This window comes from Mus caroli, chromosome 1 (assembly GCF_900094665.2).
Source record: "Mus caroli chromosome 1, CAROLI_EIJ_v1.1, whole genome shotgun sequence".
NCBI classification, from domain to species: Eukaryota; Metazoa; Chordata; class Mammalia; order Rodentia; family Muridae; genus Mus; species Mus caroli.
Window position 1 is genome coordinate 69,645,482 of NC_034570.1, and position 12,185 is coordinate 69,657,666.

The window sequence follows — 12,185 nt, forward strand, 5'->3', positions numbered from 1 at the left end:
TTTTCTTTATTGTGTCTACTTCCCTTTTTAGGTCTAGTATGGTTTTGTTCATTTCCATCTGTTTGGATGTGTTTTCCTTTAACGACTTCCACCTCTTTGGTTGTGTTTTCATATTTTTCTTTAAGGACTTGTAACTCTTTAGCAGTTTTCTCCTGTATTTCTTTAAGTGAATTATTAAAGTCCTTCTTGATGTCCTCTACATCATCATGAGACATGCTTAGAAATCCGGGTCTAGCTTTTTGGTTTGTTGGGGTACCCAGGTCTGGCTGAGGTGGGAGTGCTGGGTTCTGATGATGGTAAGTGGTCTTGGTTTCTGTTATTAAGATTCTTACGTTTGCCTTTTGCCACCTGGTAATCTCTGGAGTTAGTTGTTATAGTTGTCTCTGGTTAGAGCTTGTTCCTCTCAGTATTCTATTAGCCTCTATCAGCAGACCTGGAAGACTAGCTTTCTCCTGAGTTTCAGTGGTTAGAGCACTTTCTGCAGGCAATCTCTCCTCTTGCAGGGAAGGTGGACAGATATCTGGTGTTAGGACCTGCCTCCTGGCAGAAGATGAAAGTCTGAAACAGGGCTTGTCCCAGAATCTGTGTAACTTCTGTAGTCCACAAGCTCACCTGTGCAGAGTAGTCTCTGTGGGATCCAGGAACCAAGATAGCTCCCCCAGATGCTGTGGCAAAGCCCTCCCGGTCAGGACAGACACCTTTCCTTTGGCAGGGAAGGTGCCCGGGTGTCTGGAGCCCGAAACACTGTCTGACCCAGAAGCTCTGTGGTTTCCTCCTGTCCCAGAAGCTGTTAACCTCTGCAGTCCACACTCTCACCTCCCCAGAATCTTCTTGGCAGAATCTGGGAACCCAAGCCTAGAAAATGTTTTAACTTAGAAACTGAACTTACAAGCTCAACTGAAATCTTTTTTTTTTTCAGATAATATTTGATAGAAGTAGCAGGAGATGCAGATTCCCAACGTCTCCGAGTTCTTATTCCACAGGCACTGAACCACTTTCTTCCCTGAAAGTTCCCTCTCAGTTCTTTCTCAGCAGAGTCTCAGACTCTTCTCCAAGTGTGTATTTCTCAGTTCTCCAGGGGGTTCTTGGCTCACAATCCATGGCTGAGCCCTGATAAGCACACTGAGTACTGTGATTCAGTCAAGTGGCCCATGACATAAAGCCAGGCTCTCTTGAGCCAGCTTTTGATAGGCATCATCTCACAGAAACTCCATCAAGCACAGAAACTTATGAGGAACTGTTCTCTTTTGGAAATTTCCATTACTGAAGGGGCACACGAGATCACAAATCAGAATGCCACTATGACATGTGAATGCTAACAGTCACTTCATTACAACTGTGTTTTGCTATGAAGAAGTCTGAACATATATCCACCACAGTCTCTGTCTCAGTGTCTCTGTCTCTCTCTTATTATCTTCTTTGAAAGAGAAAGAATCTCAAGTAGACCAAGATAACCCCAAACTCCCTTTGAAGCTTAGAATGACCTTGAACTTCCAATCCTGCCTTCACCTCTTGAGTGCTGGTATTATAGGAGTACACCACTATATTAGGTTTATGCAGTACTGGGGATCAAATTCAGGCCTTTGTTCCTGCTAGGTAAGTGTTATACCATCTGAGCTACATCTGCAGCCCAAAAAGCAATACTTTTAATAAACACCATCTGGAAAATTCCATCACAATATAAACACTAAGTATACATTTAAGCATCTTCTTCTGCTACTACCATTCCAGAAGCAACTCAGTCAAAGGATCAGATATCTGCACATATATAAGTAGTATAGGAACATAGTATATATCAAGTATACCATGATGTATAAATAGTTAAACCTTACCACTTAACTCTTATGGATACTATTTTCCTTAGGACTGAGATGGCATCTCAGATTAGAAATAGTGATTTATGGAATTTAACAAGTTTATCCAAAATCATATGGTGGAAAGTAAATGACTTTGGAATCAGATAAAACTCTGTATTCACTCTTAACCCTGACAGTAGTTGCAATAGTTTCAGGGTGTCAGTCAAGTGTTTATGTTCTGGAATTTTGCCTTGTAATGTGGAGATACTGAGAAATGGTGAGATCATTAAAAAGTGGGGCCTAGTAAAAGATCCTGAGATCACAAAGGGAACTGCCTTCAGAGGAGAAGCTTTTGGCTCTTCTGGGACCACAATCTGCTGAACGTGGGTCCTGGTAAGCACAGGCTTGAACCCAAATTGCCTTCTGACTTTGTGTTCTGTGATGCAACCTCTTCCACACACACTTCTATCATTTGGCCACTTGGCACCATGAGCTCCTCATCAGAGCCAAGCTGATGCTGACATTATACTATTTAATTGTCAGAACTGAGAGTCAAAGAAATCTCTTTTCTTCATAAAGTTAACCAGCCTCAGGTATTTCACTTAAGTGTTGGAAAACAAGCATATAAAAAAATAGTTTTTTTACTGTTGTTTTGATTTGTTTTTGATTTTTTGTTTGTTTGTTTTTGTGCAACTGCTGCATGCTGCTTGATGTGGCTGAGTTTTGATATGTCTATAAAATGAGCTGATAAGATGAAACAGTAAGTAAGGATCATGCTCAGAGCATGGTGTCTAGCATATTACATATGCCCAACATGTGGTACCTATACTATGATTCAGAGTTGGATTTCTATAACCCACATAAAAGCCAGGAATAGACACCTGTAATCCCTAAACTAGGAAGGTAGATCCTTGGTGCTCACAGACCAACTAGCTAGTCTAGCTGAATCAGTGAGCAATGGGTTCAGTGAAGGCCTTATCTGAAAAGTATGGTGGAAAGCAATTGAGAAGCACACCCAACATTGACCTCTGACCTCCCATACACATGCACATGTGCACAAGTCTTTAGTGTTTTACAATTGTCTTATAATTGTTAACTCATGAGAGTTTTCCTATCTACTGGCAGCACTGAGCAGTAAGCTGTCTGAGTTTAGTCAGTGCTTAGCACAGTACTTGATCATTTGGATGTTTAATCAGTTGAGATATGTAATGAGATATTGATTAACAGAGTGAACGATGATAATATTATGAGACTGTGGAGTTCACTGGTCAATGATTTTCTAAATTTTAATACTGTGGAGTTTTGCTGAGTCATCTCAACAATGGCTGCTCAGAATGGACAGAATGCTCCTCTGAAAAGGATCCATGGGCAGGAATGTTTAAGTGATTCTATGTGTAGATAGATGACTCTTCATTAATCCTTTGTTTGTACATGTGTGCATGTAGGTCTTTGTGTAGATGTCAGAGGACACCATGAGTGTTGTTCCTCTGCAGCTCTTCACGTTGTTTGTTGAGATAGGGACTCTTACTGGTCAGTATCCTCTTCATTAGGCACACCTTTCAGTCAAGGCCCTCACTGAACCTGGAGCTTATTGATTCAGCTAACCTAGCTGGCTTGTGAGCCCCAAGGATCTGTCTTCCTTGTACAGGGATTATAAGTGTCTATGCCTGCCTTTGTATGTGGGTTATAAGAATCCAGATGCTGGACCTCAAGCTTGAGCACTGAGCACCGTATGAACTGAGCTGTTTCTCCAGCTCTGTAGGTGACTTTTGGAAGCTACTGATTTTCAGGGAATCAGGAAATTTCTTGAACATTCCTAAATATCCCTCAAGTTGTCTTGAGTTTATGGCATTAGAAAAGGCTTCCTTTCGCTTAATTAATATTTAGGGTAGTATAATTTCAATTTCAAGACAAGCACAAAATTAACAAAGAAGAAAAAAAAAATAAGCAGACTCCCAGGTGTTAATTTCTTGCTTGTTTCCAACACTGAGTGAGAACATATGATGTAGTATGCCTGTGATCTGGGTCAATGGAGGTTTGCCAAATCATCTTGGGATCTCTCCTTTTCAGGATGCAGAAGGGGAAAAAACATTGAGAAGAACTAATGGAAAGTTTTTATGGGCCAGATTTTAATAGCAGTGTTCATCACTAGAATTCATAGCTAGAATTCAGTCACAGTCACACCAGATCACAAGGGATTCTGGGAAATGTAGTACCTGGCTAGGATATCACTTTATTTATTTGTCTAGGAGCTTGCTATGAGACTAGGTTGGCTTCATAGCACCCCTCCTGCCTCACTCTTCAAAGTGCTGGGATTACAGACTTGCCCCACCACACCCAAGTTTGTAGGCTCCCATTTTTCTCATGATGACTGTGCATTAAATCAAGATGAACAGAAATATATTGTGACCCATGAACTGTCTTTACTGTTATTTGAAAGGAGACAGTCCCTTGAAAGAAAGGGTAGGTCAGTATAAACTTTGATGTTCTTGACAGAGGAAGGAGATCCTTAATCAGAATGTGTTTTTAAGTGTGTGCGTGTGTGTGCATGTGTGTGTGTGTGTGTGTGTGTGTGTGTGTGTGTGTGTGTGTGTATGGTTTTCCTATGGAGGTTTGAGGATAACTTGCAGGAGTTACTTCTCTTACACCATCATGTGGGTCCTGGGAATTGAACTCATGTCTTCAGGCTTGGTGCCAAGTACCGTTATCCACTGAGCCATATCGCTGGCCTCATCCTGGCATTTTCATACATTCTTGGCTCTTGATTCTCCTGCCCACTTCTCCTTGACTCCTCCCCATCCCCAGTAGTTCCCGCTCTACTTTTGTGTTCCATTTATCCTACCCCCCATCTCTTTAGAGCCCCCTTCCCCCTCTCTTCTAAGTTTCATGATCTGTACCCACACACATACACAAATTCTAAATCTAGGATCCACATATGAGAAAGAAATTCAGGTTTCATGTCAGAAAATATTGGAGTAAAAGGTTAAGGGCCTCCAGAGCTGAGTGGGACAGTGTGTGGCAAAGGTCCTAGTTAGACCTGTCTCTTATGGACTTTTATGGAAGGAGTGAGGCTTTGGGAAAGAGGACAGAGGAAATAGAAAACAGACAAAAATCACTGAACTTTCACTTTGGCAAGCATAAGAGATGGCTGTCCTTCAGAGGAGCAAAATGACCCTTGTGGGAAGCTCTGCCACAGAGTACTGCAAAGCCATCTGGGGGCTGTGCTCAGGTGGCAAGGGCTATGGAGAGCGTAAGGACATGTCACCCCTTCAGGCTTTCACTACTCCAGAAAGAAGAAAGGCAGGCTCATTATGTCTCTAGGTGGATTTTATAGTTCTGGATTTGGGCCTAAAAGTTGCATGTGGTTTTCAAATAGTCCTTTTTATCACACCCCACGATTGCTTCCATTATGTGTGGCTAACATTGAGTCTTTTCAGATTTAGTAGGGATAGAAAAGCCCAATATCAGATGTGTCTGGGATTCCATTTCTTGCCTGCACAGTGTAAATAAGCACTGGTGAAAAATATTTCAGTTCCAAATTCTGCCACCCCAAATCCTACAAATATGCACATTAAAACCCCATAATTCCCCCAAAGCCCTTTTACTTGTAAATAGCACTATCTTGTTTTCCATCTCGGATTTCGTCTCCTGCAATTACACAATATTTGGTTTCCCCTTTTTAGGCAATTTAAATTAAAACTTATTTCATTTCATAATTACAAACATTCATTCTGAGTAAAGACTAATCTATCGGGAATTCGGTTCCAGTGATCTTGTGATAGCATAGCCATCCATCTCCTGGCTAATGTCTTAGCTCTACTCCAGCTAAACATTCGCATTTGGAAAGTTTTATCCTTTTCCTTAAAATAATAATGCTTTATTAAGAGCACTGAGTGATTTTATTTTTTTTTTTTAAATAATGACTTAAATCAAAGACTTCAAGATATAAAGAATTTAAAGGGTGAGCCATTCCGCCCTCTTAGTTTGGGGTTATTTTATAACTCCCATGAGTTCTAGAGTGGAATGTTGCTTGGAAAATGTTCATTATTAAGTTAGTTTTCAACTGTTTCCTGGAAAAGGAGAAAGAAAATATTCTTTGTCTGGGTATCTTAATAGGTGATAATTTTGAAATATTAGATAAAGTATGTGTTATTGCTACTCTTGAGTATGGGAAGGGTGAAAATGAACACGGCTGACTGATCATTTAGGGATAGAAAGTTAACACCTAGGGACACACTGCATTTATTAAGTAAAAAATACATTGGAAAAATATGCCAAAGAGAGTGTTTGTAGGGCAATCAGCGTCTATCCATCATAGCATAACAACCAGTCACAAACAAAACATTTTAAAACACTGGTTTATTCTAATGGCTCCAAGTTCTGGGGCTACTGACCTTGGCTGGGTGGTTTCTGTTTGTTGAGGTCCTCCATGTGACAATAGTTACCTTTGCAGCTAGAAATGTAGATAGCTTAAGAATTTACTATTCATGCATACCCACTGAAGACTGAGCTACATAAGGGCTGGGGGCCACTTCACTCAGTGCTAAGCTGGCTTTGTTTTCTGCATGACACAGGGGTCTCACGGTATGAGAAAACCCTGACAATGCCCACTCTGTTCTCATGGTGGCTTGTTTTCTCTCAGGGAGAGAGCGCCAAGAGACTTATTCAACCTCTCACAAGGCCTTCTAACCTGGCTTTGAAAGACCTCAAGTTTCACTTCTGCTTTTTTGTACTGGTTGTTAAGTGCATCAAGGGGGCAGACAGCTCTGGTCTGATGGGAGATACTCACAGTTCTGAAGAAATAATGTGCAGTTCATTAGAGGACCATCAACGGGTCAAGTGTCTACTGAGTTCCTCTTGATAGGTAAGCTGCCACAAGGGTTTGTGCTACAAAGAAAGAGAGAAGCGTTCTTAGGTGGGAGTAGCTCATACTGTTAGAGTTACTGCTCTGTTTGCATGGGATCTTCCATCACACTTGGAGTTAGACTGAGGCTGGGGCAGAAGGACATAGATATTACAAGTTCTCTGTGCTCAATTTTGAGCTATCTACTATAAGCATTTACTGCCATTGTTGGAAAGACATTACTTGTCATGGTCAAATCTTTGATGACATCATTACTCACGAGAATGAATTACTTCACTGTCTCAGTATATCACAAATAACATAATTGAGGGCCTTTGTTCATGGGCAGAGACACTCAGGTTTCATTGTGCTCTTACAGTGCATTATGAGTATTATATGTATAAGTCTTATGCATTTATTAATCAGTGCATATTTTCAAAAGTATAAAAGCTTAGCCTTCTAATGCTTTATATACTATTTTTATTACAAATAAATTTAAAAGTTATGCATTTAACAAATTATATTTCCCCAAACATGTAAATAAGAGTTGCTGGTGAAATCTAAGATTCCTAAATATTTAATTAAAACTGCAAGCTTAACTTATCACAGCCTTGTAAATGTTTAACGCACCCTCCAAAGCAGACTGCTTATATGTGAGCACACATACAGCAGTAATAAACACTCTAATACCGAAGTCTGGTGCAAAAGGGATAATATCTCTTTTTCCATCTATTCACTATCTCCGTTATCATTCCGTTTTGTACCTGAGAGATTAATTGATGGGCTTATTCATCTAGATAAGTGACCTTCCTGACTCACTGAGGTTGTGGCTATGTGTGAGTGTCTTAGTGTTCTATGGCTGTGAAGAGACACCACGACCAAGGAAACTCTTACAAAGCCAAACATATAATTAGGGGCTGGCTTACACTTTCAGAGTTTCAGTCCATTATCGTCACGGCAGGAAGCATGGCAGTGTCTAGGCAGACATGGTGCTGAAGAAAGAGCCAAGAGTTCTATATCTTGATCCCAAGGCAGTCAGGAGAAGACTGGCATCCTCAGGCAGCTAGGAGGAAGCTCTCTTTGCCCACTCCTACAGTGACACACTTCCTACAGCAAGACCCCACCTACTCCAACAATACCACACCTCCTAATAGTTCTACTCCCTGGGCTAAAAATATTCAAGCCACCATAGTGAGCATCCTTTATTCCTTGTTCCCCAATCAGAGGTCCTCATTTCTGTTGTTTGATCTTTGAATGTGTGCTCTGACTGTTTATGTATTAGAATTGTGTGGACAATAGGATAGCATTATTACTTCCATATACATTTATTATATGTTCATAAAAATAAATCAAAATAAATGGAGGTGGGGTCTTTATAGCATGATTATAGCACGGTTGAGATTAGGCCTGATAATTGGTTTGAAGGGGTAGATTTGCTCTCTTCACATCCAGATGGTAGTACCTGTAAGGAGTGGTATTTCAGCAGGCATGGAATCTGCAGACAACTTATCTTGGATTTCCCATCATTCAGAATAGTGAGGAATACGTTTCTGTTGATTATAAACAGCCTACTGTGTGTCATTTTGCTGTGGATCGACCAGGGCACCTACCCTGCTTTATTTTCCTTCATAGCACTTTCAGCAGATGGCACTCACATCTTGGTATTTACTTGTGTGTTTCTATATCTCTGTGAGAATATAAGCCCTTTGCAGAAAGATGTGTTTTGTTCATTGCTTTATTCTCTGTTTCTAGAGGAGAAACTGGTACTCAGGAGTTCTCCACCAAATGTTGTAGAATGAACATTTGTTAAATTCTGCACCAGTATATTTGCCAGTCTATTAGATTCGGGCGCCTTTTTTTTTAAGGGGGAATGGGGGGAGAAATTGTGAGTTAGGTATCCAGTCGAGAAGGCTGGGATCTAAGCCAGGTATTGTGTGGGACCTGGTGAACTGTTTGAATAATGGTTTTGATCAAGGTAATAGTTTTTATTCTTCTTGACCAAGCATTCCTTCTGAATCACCCTGATTTATATCCTGTCTTTATGGGACCTGGCACGAATCTATGTTAAAGCTGCTTGCTACGAACTGGGGCATCCACTTCGCCAGTTACAACTAAGGCGTTGGGTCAGGCTGTTACCCTGAAATAGCAAGTTTCTTCCTCACTGGCAGTCAATGTGTGCACAGTAATATAAACCTTATACTACAGGGCTGAAAGGATTAGGCAGTTAGAACACAAAGGGTGAACGGGCCAGTAGCCCACACACATTGGGCTGAATATATTCTTACAAACAGTGCTAGTGTGCGGGAGCAATTCTTTCTGTGTCCAAGTGACAGGATATGGTACGAGGAGGCACTTTGAGATAGTTCCTCAACAGCTTATCTATCACATTTTGTGCTCCTAGAACAGAGTGCCTGCCTCTCCAGCAAGGCAGGAAAACAGATGCAGGGCAAAGAGAACATGAATGGCTGCCAGAGTAGATTTACTGAAACTCAAGGTCTTCCTGCATAGATCTTTGGCCTGTAGATTATTTGAGCTAAGTTCATGGGGCACTATATTGTATATTGATTACTGTGTATATGTCCTAACTTTTGCCTGCTTATTTACTCCAGTAAGTAACTTGAACTTGCTCTTAAAAGATATAGCTTAGAAGAGTGAAGAAACTGTCTAGAAGCTACATAGGTAGCAAGCCTCACATGAACATGGCTGTCTCCAAACTGCCTTTCCCACACACCTTATTTCAAGAAGCAGGGTGCATGTCTGTTAAAGATGACAATTAATACATTCCCCAAATGTTCTCATGGCCTTAGTGGGACACATGTCTTTACAATTTCATTTAAGTAACCATATTATTTATCCTCTCCTTAATCCTTTTTTAAAAATTAAATTTTTTAATGGTTCACTTTCCAACCCAATATCAGCCCTTCCTCTCCTCCCAAAACCCTCTTGTGTAAGTCCTCCCCACTGTTTCCCTTAGAAGAAACACCCCTTCTGGGTATCAACTCCCCCATCCCACCCCCAATTCCCCTACCCACCTCTCTCCTTAAATCTTATTGAGTAAACATTCCAAGTAAAAACTTAGATCCAATCTGGCCAGACACCTGGTGGCAAATATAATAGATGCAAATGGTTTATATTTATTGAATCAACTGTCAAATTATAATGTATATTAATAGATATTATATATTATAATTGTATTTATAATTAATAAATATTATATATATGATTAATTCATTCATATATAATTATATTCTTATACCATGAAGACAGGGTTACAGAGGTAGAAACAGAAGTACAAGTACACACTGGGTATTATAAAGTTACTTTAACTTATGGTTATAATTTGTCCTTCAAAACCCTTTCAACTTGTAAAGATTTTTGATTTCTAAAACCAACATTGTAGACTACAACTTCTTTGTATATGTTGATTTGATAGTGTTACTTTTTATCTTTTTGTTTGGCTAATAGCTCTGTGGTGTGTGGTCATGTTTTTAGCTCATTTTAATTATATATATTTTTTATTTATTTGTAGGAGTTTTTTTAAACACAATAGGAATATTGACCTTAACCATTACATAGGATAGTATTTTTTTTTTAACATATTCGGCCATCATCGTTCAACCCGCCTGACAAAAACCCATTTTCCTAGAAAAATTACTTTGTGAATATCATATCAGGAGAGAATATAATCTGTTGTGAGTATTGGTCCAATCTTCTGGAAAATAATACCTAACGTAGTAAATGAGAGGCCAACCCCAGAAGGCAGAGTAATATAATTTTTCATTAAGCAAAAATATAAGAGTATATTACAGAAAACAAAGCAGTTCTAATAGAAATTCCATCCAAATTAGATTAAAATGAAAGGATTAGGGTGAAATATCAGAATACACACACATTTGCGATATGATACAGAAAAAGGAAAGTATAATGTATAGAAAAATTGGCCCTTTGTGTCTCAACACATTCCAGGAAAAGCCCCTTTTCTGCTACCAAACCAACCTATGGGACAATCTTTAAAAAAACAAAAAAAACCCTCATTTCTCCCAATGTCATACCTATAGATAATATTCTTTGATCAAAGCCCTCCTCGTAATACTTTCTCATCTCTCTTTCCTTTCCCACTGAATTCGCTCTTCTAAAATCTCTCTCCTATGTCCATGCCTTTTTGCATTGCTTTCTGATCCACTGTCTTCTGTTAGGATTGGCAGTATGAGCACAGATTGGTGGGTTACTTACCTAAGGTCAATGTACCAGTGGCTATAACATTGAGAACTATGGCTCTGCTTCCTGCAGCAACCATGAACTGCCTGTAGCTCCTTGGGGAGAGGTGAGGCCTTATGAGCTCCTCCCCCATCCATGATGGAATAGTGATGGGACCAGTCCTGTGGAGTTAGCCACTGCTGCTGGGAGAGATGAAGGATGGGAAGAGGTGCTATAGGGCACTGTCTTCTTTACATGTGTGAAGATCTCTCTAACCCTTGCCTTTCATTGATTCCCATGGCCAGGAAAGGAAAGTATTAAGTAATTTGATGGGCATAACCGCTGCACAACAGTTAAATGAGACTTTTGTTTCCTGTGTAGACTTGCATAGTGCTTTTGACTCCTCAGCTTCACCTTCTTCCTCTGTAAAATGGGGATAAAATGCCTACCCTGCGACTGTTAAGATTAACATGAGCTAAGATGAATGAAAAACCCACCCAAAGTGATAAATCATAAGTTGTTTGCTATGGCAGTTCATTCCTAATGTGGTTTGCAAAGAATGAAGCCATTAATCAACTCAGTTACCTTCTGAGGAAACAAGGCATGGAGAAAAAAAGAGACACAGGTTCTGTTTTAACCAGCCTTAAACAGCTCATGGTTATAATTAGCATTTGTGTAACACCATAGGGTGCGCTCAGCATTCTTATCTTCTATATTATCTATCAATTTATCAGTCAACCATGGAACCATCCTGGTGATAAATCAGACATAACCCTCGACTTCATAGAGAGAGGCAAGCAAGGCATTGGCTGAGATAGTTGTAAGTTTTAGTTCTTGCCAGGAAGGAAGGTAGCCTGGGGTAGAGTGGAGAAAGGTATGGTAGAGTGTGGATGTCAGACTGGGAGGAGAACGTCTCAATGAGGCTACTGAGATCCCAAAGGCCAGTAGGAGTTGGCCATATGTAGAATTGGAAAGGGTAGCTCCTGGGGAGCTGTCTGTGTACTCAAAGATCCTGTAGCAAGCATCTGCAGAAAACTCTGGGCAGGGGCAGGTGAAAGGCAAGAAGTACCTCAGACTCAGGGTGGAGAAGACTGTGGTGGGCTGATGGCACTTTCATGGTGGGGTTGCCAATGATGCATAGAGGGCCATGGAATTCATTCCAAGTATAATGCAAAGTCCATGAGGCTTTTAACACAGAGATTTGTACATGCTGAGAAGAGGGTACTGCTCAGAGAATGGATTAGAAGGAGTAAGAGTGGAAGCGAGGAAACCAGTCTGCAATAGCTGTTGGGTTGGCCGGGAATGAGGGATTTAATTATGACCAATGACATTCATTAAACAGAAGAGCA